This window comes from Lycorma delicatula, chromosome 10, assembly GCF_047948215.1.
Source record: "Lycorma delicatula isolate Av1 chromosome 10, ASM4794821v1, whole genome shotgun sequence".
Classification (NCBI taxonomy): Eukaryota; Metazoa; Arthropoda; class Insecta; order Hemiptera; family Fulgoridae; genus Lycorma; species Lycorma delicatula.
In genome coordinates, this window is record NC_134464.1 from 14,092,518 (window position 1) to 14,102,412 (window position 9,895).

The following is a 9,895-nucleotide window of genomic DNA, read 5'->3' on the forward strand; positions in this document are numbered from 1 at the left end:
AAGAACTATCGCATGAAAATTAACAAGAACAAAACAAAAGTAATGAAATGTATTAGAAATAACAAGGTCCATCTTTGTTGAATGTGAAAATAGAAGGAGAAAAGATTATGGAGGTAGAAGAATTTTGTTTTTTTGGGAAGTAGAATTACTAAAGATGGACGAAGCAGGAGCGATATAAAATGCCGAATAGCACAAGCAAAACGAGACATTTAAATTAATTTAAATGTCAGGAAAAGATTTTTGAAAGTACATGTTTGGAGTGTCGCTTTATATGGAAGTGAAACTTGGACGATCGGAGTATCTGAGAAGAAAAGATTAGAAGCTTTTGAAATGCGGTGCTATAGGAGAATGTTAAAAATCAGACGGGTGGATAAAGTGACAAATGAAGAGGTATTGCGGCAAATAGATGAAGAAAGAAGCATTTGGAAAAATATAGTTAAAAGAAGAGACAGACTTATAGGCCACATACTAAGGCATCCTGGAATAGTCGCTTTAATATTGGAAGGACAGGTAGAAGGAAAAAATTGTGTAGGCAGGCCAACTTTGGAATATGTAAAACAAAATGTTAGGGATGTAGGATGTAGAGGGTATACTGAAATGAAACGACTAGCACTAGTTAGGGAATCTTGGAGAGCTGCATCAAACCAGTCAAATGACTGAAGACAAAAAATACTAACCTTAGAAAATTATAACATCTTTAATTACAACATAAAATTTTAGATCGTAGTGTACATGAGCATGCATCATAAATGTGGGAATATTGCATCGTAAACAGAACACAATTAATTCTTTCTTAATAAATTCATTGAAAAATGAAAAAAAATATTTATTTCATACTATTCAAAATTACAAACCAGTAATTAACGATTCATTGATATATTTTTACCTAATAGGCTAAAGAAAACAATATTTGAAAAAAAGATATGAAACTAGATTTTTAATCTAAAATATATATATATATTAATAAAACTCCAGTTATTAAGAGCTTTTAATAAAATTCATCTGGAGAATTAATTTTGGGCGCATGAATCGCAATAGTTTAAAAAATATGTTATTTATATTAATGAAAATCGAATGAACCATTTCTTATTAAACTTTTCGCAATCTATGAAATTAAGAAAACTTCATAAAGTTAAGAATGATTCAAGATTAGTACAGTAATAAAAACAAATATTAAGGTGTAACTTTATGGCAGATTATTTTATCGGTTAGATTTAGCCAAAGAGTAGCCTAAAATTTGTTTGTTATAATTTGCACGTAGTGCAAGATCATAATTTTCTTCATAAAAATAGTTCAATTTATTTTATCACTGGTTGAAGCTTCACTTAATATTTTTTCTTTGCTTACAAAGGCAGATTTGTAAAAAAGTCTTCGGCAATTTTTACACGTTTTAAATTTGTAAAACGAAGGTAAGCCAAACGAGAGGAAGAAATTTCTTAGTAACTTCGTGTTTGTTTTCGTATTCTTTTCTTTTTTAAATGAACACTCTAATAGAACATCTCACTGCTTCTGAAGATAGATTAATATGTTATATGATTAGTCAGCCAAACGTCCACCAACCTACACATTGAAAAAGGAACATTGATAAATCAGAGGTGTTTAACGTTGATATTGGAAATTAGATGTTAATAGAGTCCGCTCATAACGAAGAAAAAAGTTGGCGGATGTGTTTAAAAACATCCTGACGTTTTTCCGGCAAAGTAAACGTCACACATCCAAGACATGATAATTGCTACACTTTTCTCAAGCCATAGATATCAAAATTCTTAATATTCATCGGGGAACACAACATTTTGTACCCGCTAGTTCTACGCAAGGTTACCAATTAACGTAAACAAAATTTGTGCAGCACGACTATTTTTATCCACACAATGTTTTCTCAAGGGAATTTTCTTAATCGTCCAATATATAACCTAAAGATGGCAGATAATAATTTCACTTTTTAAAAAATAAATACCTGTTTAGGTCGGATAGATTTTGGAGTTTTGTAGAGTTTGTGGAAACACGAATGAGTTGGCGGTTTGCACGTAAGTTGGGTATTTTATAATCAATCTATTAAATAATACTTAACAATAACGACATACAAAGTACGATATACGACAAAAGTTTTTCACCGGAAAGAAACTCAAAATAGCAGGATATATTGATATTAACAATAATTATGTTGAAGAAATATCCCAATTACCGATATAACAATTTATATTATTATTATTATTATTATAACCATTTAAATTTATTTATTTTACAAATATAACCTTTTCATTTCTTTCTTTTTCTTATTTAGCCTTCGGTAATTACCGTTCAGATAATACTTCAGAAGATGATATGTATGAGTGAAAATGAAGTGTATTATTGAACATTCTCAGTTCAACCATTCCCGAGATTTGTGGTTAGTTGAAACCCCAACCACCAAAGATCACCGGTATCCACGATCTAGTATTCAAATCCGTGTAAAAATAAATGACTTTACTAGGATTTGAACACTGGAACTCTCGACTTCCAAATCAGCTGATTTGGGAAGACGCGTTCACCACTAGACCAACCTGGAGGGTTTAGAAATATAATCTAACCAAACATAACTTATGCTCGCTAACCTTGAATAATTAACAGTAATATTTTGAGTATTTAAATAAAATATTCATTAATTAACGTAATTACTTTTTTTTTATTTAAATAATCAAAACATTCTTGTTAATTAATCGACGTTAGGGAGCGAAACGAGCGTAGGTTAAGTGTAGTTAGATTATATATAATCTTTTATCTAATGATTCTTATGTTTTTAATGTGTAAAATATGTCAATATGAAGAATATTTAAAATGACAGGCATAAAACAGCTTTGTTAGTGTGTTACCGGGATGTTGGGTTATTTCTCCAACCTGGTTATTGTTAATATTAATATTTCCTGCTATTTTCAGTTACTTCCTGGTGAAAAAGTTGCAAATTTTGGCGGGGGAGACAAGAAAAATTTATTTGCTTTTTTACGAATTTGAATTTTATATAGCATATTCCGGTATCTTTGTTCACTAATAATTGAACAGACTGCAAGTACACGTTATGAAAATATTTAATAATTCAAGAGCAGTTATTAGATGGAAAGAAGTCATCGCATGTCCGGAAGCGAATATTAATTTAATTATTGGATATGAATTATTAGGTTGTTCTTTTCATTGTAGGAAAAATATGATTTATTTTTTATAAATTTAAATATTTAAAGAAAATTGTTACATGAAGCACGCTTACACCACGAAAAGGTTTGTTCTAATAAGATAATAAAAACGTTCTTAAAGGCAGTGTAAGCGAATAAACATACAGTAAACAATAATAATTTCAGTTGATTATTATTAATTATGATAAAAAAAAGACTAACCTTAGTAGACATATAATCGGGTCCCATTATATTAACCCAACAACGACGGGGAATTATATTTCTTGTTAAAAAAGATCAAGAGAAGCGTAACAGAATAATGCAGTTTAGAATACCTGCCAATTCTGGCACACTACAATTACGTTTGTATTAATTTTTTAATTATAATATAATTCTTCTTTATAAAGGCATCCGTTCAAATTTTCATTCATCAATTAGAATTTAAAAAAATTTTTAAAGACACAAATGATTCAGATTACATATTTATGTGGTACTGTTTATGTCAACAACTCATATTTAGATTTTCCAAATTTGCAACATTAAATTAATCAACTTCAAGCGACTCTGTTTTCAAACACGAATGATATCCTGTCAAATAATATTTAATATTATTTTATTACTGGTTCTTGAAAACATTTAATTTTATAACTTCTAGCTGTCAGTAATACTAGAAGTTATATTCAATATCCCTGTATACGTAATTAATTTAAAATCACGGATTCCTTTTTTAAAGTTAATAGCAGAAAAAAAAAACACTTTCACAATCTTGGGAAATAAAAAAATTATTATTTCCACTTCCCACCCAACCATTACAAATTCACAACCATTTTTAAACATATAACGAAACGTAAATATACAATAAAAATCGTGAATAAAAAACAATTACCTTTTTTTTTAATGAAATATGCGAGCATTGACTGCTATGATTATTTAACTCGAATGCAAATTTGTAGCGTATGAAAAATGCCATGCCTTACCGGGATTTGAACCCAGGACCTTCGGTTGCAAGGCGGAGACGCTACCACTCAAACCACGGAGGCCAACACGAGTGGTACTCTTATTAGTATTAATAAATTTAAAAATTCTTAATAAAATTCTTCTTAATAAATTTAAAAATACATTTTTAAAAACAATTAGATTTCAGGGTAAGAGAAAGTATATATGCTTCTTTGTCAGACTACTGTAATGTTATAAAATTATATGACGTTTATCACCGCCATCTGAAGGTAATCGTAAGTAAAGTGATAAAAACAATCACAATATAAAAAGCAAAAACAAAATCAGCTTTGCCCACAGACGTTTGGGGATTTAATAATTTGAGTTTTTTTTAAATATTAACGACTTAATTAGGCAATATATAGATAAAAATTGCGATAAAGTTCAAAATTTTAAGTAAACATTTTTGTCTCCGATTTAATTTCCTTCATCAAATGATGCTTTAAAAAAAAACACATGCAATAAAATTTAAAACCAAAACTTTTCAGTATTAAAGAATATTAAAATAAAAATTATTTGTAAAAAAATTATTTTTAATCCCCTTTCACCACTTTGATCAAATTAAACTGTAATAAAATTATAATAGCTAAACAAAAAAATTAAAAGAATCAAAATTTTTAGTGAAATAATTTGACAGTTACCTAACATCTTTAAAAATAGCCACTAAAATTAAAATCGAAATCCCAACAATCTTTTTATAATTTTTGTAAAAAAACAGTAACTCCCAACACATTAAAGGAGGATTTTATTTTACTTTTAGGCATTTAAATAGAGCAATTGTAAAAAATAATTATTGTTTGAGAGGACTGCCTTACTCCAAGGGAAATAATGTGTTGGAGTAACGTAAACGTAGCCCCAAAATGATGTAACTAAATTTATAAAAAAATTTTTAAACCAAGTTTAAAAATATTAAAAAAAATAAAAAGTACAGGTACAATTTTAAATAAATTCAAATATGATAATATGATAATATTTTTATTATGTTGCCATTTTTAACGCAATGGGTATTTCACGTTGAAATTTTAAACTTTTAAAAAATCAAATAATAAGATTTTTCGTTGCCACAGACTGTAGAACTGTAACACGGACAACTTTTTATAATTTTCCCCTGGGGAAGTAAATTTTAAGGTCCTATGTTGTAAAAATAATAATTTTATTGCTAGCCGTATAAGTCTCTTGCTATTTGGCGATTAAAAGATTACTTTATAGGTGTAATATTATTCAACAAAACTAAAAAAATTATGGTTTACTAATAAAAAATAAATAAGTTAAAATTATGATATATGGGTATGTGATGATATGAACGTACATTTAAATATATTCCCTAAATTTTTGTAAGTTGTATGTGTTTTTGGACATAAAACAATAAAATAAATAACATAAAACTTATATAATACAAACATGTACTACGTACCTATAACATTTAGCTTAATACACTTCACTTTTACACAAAATGTGTTAACTGATACTTGATTTATAACAATACTAATTAAAACAAAGTTATTTTCCCAACAATTCACAGATAAGAACGATAGACTACTACCTGACTGACGCACTAGAAATGAGTTGACGAACCACATGCGCCGAGACGCTGTAATAAAAGAAAACGACGCATCTAGCTGACGCCGTCTGGTGTAGTAAACAACTACCTTTGTACAAGTCTGAACGCGTTCTAATACACAGTCTTACGCATCTTAATACTTAGTCTGTATTAAACATTAAAATATTTAGAACAGGAATTTACCTGTTTATAACATTAAATTTTAAAATATATTTCATCCTTTTTTTCTTTAGACTACTTTATCAAAATTATTTATTTCAAAATAATACATGCAAAATTAATCTGAAATTTGTAACGTTCGACTTTTACAATGTAAAATTTATCTCATCGTATCTTAGCTATCTGCTCTTATGTTTTAATTTTATTTACCATTGTTGTTTGCCACTGTATCTATATATATTTTTGTAATAAAAATAAAGAAATAGTAATTGATCCTACCGCAAAGAAACCGATTTTTCGGTATGTGACCACCACCTTTTAAAGTTTCAAAACGCTTTTAAGAGGGGATGCAACTAAAATTTTTTAATGAAAACTTAAGGTTTGTGAAAACTTAACGTTATGTCTTCATAAGAGGCTTGCACACCCAACCACCCAGAAAGGCTACGTTGGGGAAAAGTAATTTAAAATTTTAAATGGAACTATAAACTCAGCTCCGATTTTTTTGAAAATTGGAATTTACCGTACCTTATTCCAAACCTAAGTTATTCGTTACAACTTAAATTATTCGTAGAAAATGCCTTTTACTCGAGCACTTCCGTCGTAAGTTTGACAGCCTCATGAAATATTTCATAAATCAACAATTTAGATATGTAGTATATATTATTTTCGGACAAAATTGGTTTCAGTAAAATTAAGTTAAGAATGAAATTATATTCACTACAACTAAACTAAGTCGTAATTCTTGTATTAGTATGATCGTAGGTTCCAAAATCATGTAGGGGAAAAATCAACAATTCACAAATAATTCATAAAAATTGAAGGCGCATAACAGGAAAGATCAACGGAATCTTCTAAAAAAAAAAGGAATAAGAAATAAATTTCATTAACTACAAGGGTATAATTATGCTGAAATTTATAATACACGCCAATTACGGCATGCAATATTGTTCACATAAACCTTAAAATTATTACGAATGGAATCCTAATTAAAAAGGCTGAAACTTAATTTTCAAACATTCACTATTTTAAAATTGTTTTGAATAATTTGAGATAAACATTAAATATTTATCTAGTAGAAATTTTCTCCTTCGTCACATAATTACAAAGTTTAAAACCCTTTGCAGCACTAAATTAGTGAAGTACATGGAGCTATTTTTTTAAAATTATTAAATGAATTTTAAGTATATATACGAGTACATATAATATTATTTATTATTTACTTCATTATTATAATAATAATTATTTTATAATTATTAATCATTTCTTTATTAATAAAAGTAATAAATAAATATATTATTTACCCACCTTCCGTTAATTTTTATATTTTTTAATGTGTTTTTATTATATTATAGTTTATAATATAATAAAAACTATATTATATATTCTGAATCATCAATAAGAAAATAAATTTAAAAAAATTATCAACAATGTTAAAAAAATTCATTGAATTTTTTCTTACGTTGCATCTTTATTTTCCCGCCCACCGGTAATTAGTTCAATGGTTACAATTATATAATTCTAAATAGAAAAGCAGTGAGTAATAAAATTTTAGTTTTTCTATGGTTTTTTTTTTGTTAAAATTGTTGATTGACATGAATTAAAATACTCCAAACGATACTACGGATTTCCGGTACAGTCTTGTGTTTAAGTAATAACTTTACGCGCTTTTGTACCTGCTTCTTTGCTAGCCACAGTTTCCTTTACGTTTTGGTAGCAACTTCTGTGTGTCTTTGTTTGCTTCACCCCAGACCATCTGGCCTTAAGAATATGAAGCCAAGGTTCTGTTCTCTTGCCGGCGGATTGTTCCCTCTCTGTTATTGTCCGTATTAAGTAACTCTTTACTAACCTTCTCTTGAATTGTATTTAATAGTATAATATAACTCGGATATATCTTATAAATAATCGGTGCATTAAATAATGCTACTCCAAAAAGTAATTCGAATGTTACATTCCTGAACCATTTCACACCATTACGCAAATAGAATGTTATGAGGAAATCTGATGACTAACATCTACTCCCTTTTTGGTCTTACTCTAATGTATTACACAAAATTAATATATTGATTTTTTAATTGCTACGACTTTTTTATTTATCTACCCAGTTTCGACCAAATGGATGTCTTGAGAATATACAGTAGTTAATATCATAAACGCTTTTTATCTTTCCAATCTATTACCATTAGAGACCGGATTATATACAACATAAAAAGCTTGAAATATGTATGCAAATATGCATGAAAAATTGTAAAAATATGCAACTTAAAAAAAATTAAAAAAGTAATTTTTAGGTTTTTTATTTCAAAATACAATTAGTAAGTAGATGAATAACATATCGATAAATTCAATAATTAACAATTATATAAAATTTTGTCACTTTTGTAATCCAAAGCAATCAGGTACTGTTCCAAATTTTCGGTAGTAACTTTGTGTCTTCAATCACTCAAAATAATTTTGTAAGTGGAAAAGGATCGTTCCACATCCACTGAGGTAACTGGGCAGTATTTGAATTTGGGTGCTATATTAGCACTTATTATTTCTGACAACACCCATCCCATTAACAAAACTATCAATTGGACATAAAGGTTCAAAGCCTGGGTTATTGTACAAATTTTATTCTTTAAGACTACATGGGAAAACATCTAGCAATGCGGAGTTAATTTGGCGGAAGTTATTCAGTAACTGAATAGATTCAGTCAACGCCAAACGTTGAAGTTCAAGCTTTTAAACACGCAGGCATGTGGGAATGAATGCGAATCACAGCTATGTTTTTCAATACTAGATCGTTAAATAGTTCCTTGGACTGAAAAATCGCTATAGCATCTGCACTATCGAAGTTGTTTAATACACCTTTGAAACCCTCGAAATGTTCATTGTAATAATAGACAGCTGCAATGCATGTACCCCATCGAGTTACCAGTGGTTCGAGAGGTAAAAGCATGTTTTGTAAGCTTTCTTTATAGGCCTTATTGCGAGCAAGTGCTTTAAGAAATACTATCTTTGTAGATGAAATTAGTTTATTTACATATCCAAACGTGGATCGTACTTATTCAGCGAGTCGATGTACTCCGTGAGCTTTGCTCACGGAGCTCACGTACAACTACATCCGTAAGAAATCAAGTGATCTACGATCACTTGATTCACGTAGATCATTGTAAAAAAAAGAAAAACATATAAGCGAACAAAAATGGTTCAACATTGAAAGTTCAAAACGCTTCAAACATTTCGTTTATTCTTTAATTTTGAATATATACCATTTTTTTAATGAAGAATTGGATTAAATAATAAGTGAAAAATGTCTATCTCTGTAGCTGAATTGTAGCGTCTCGTTCTTTTATTTGGGGTCCCGAGTTCCAATACAAGTGAAGCATAGCTTTTTTTATACAAAATAAACAAGAAATCATGTGTAGATAACAAGTACCTCGACTTATTTTAATTTTATTACTGTATATGAAAATATTCTTTTCACATAGATATAACTTTGAATATAATAGAATCAATGAATTCTAAATCTACATAATTGGTCAATCGATTCTGAATATTAATTGGTCGGTTAAAATTATATCTTTTTCTCTTAAATTTTATTCAAAAATGTTTTGCTTTCGAGTACGGGTTACAATTTTATTTACTAATTTATTTATTCTAAAAATATATTTATGCATCAAAGAGCTAAAACATTTTTAGGAAGGGTGCACCCAAATATCAATGATATAACAACAGGAGGCCACACTACTTCCCGTTTAAAAGAAAGCAAATGATCTTCCTTAAAAAGATTTCAGTAAATTATTTGAAAAAAAATTTTAGGGTTCAGTACTTTATTAACACTTACTATCTTATATTAACTTAGATTTCTAAAAAGTTACAAATATAAACTACTATAACAAGTATAAAATTACAACTATCGAAATATTAGACTACGTTAATTTCGTTTATTCTATTTCAGATCCACCGAGAAAATATAAAAGAAAATAAATTATTAGACAGTTTCAAAAATCTACGTAATCGAATTCTTACTTCTGAGCGTTTATGTAGGAAT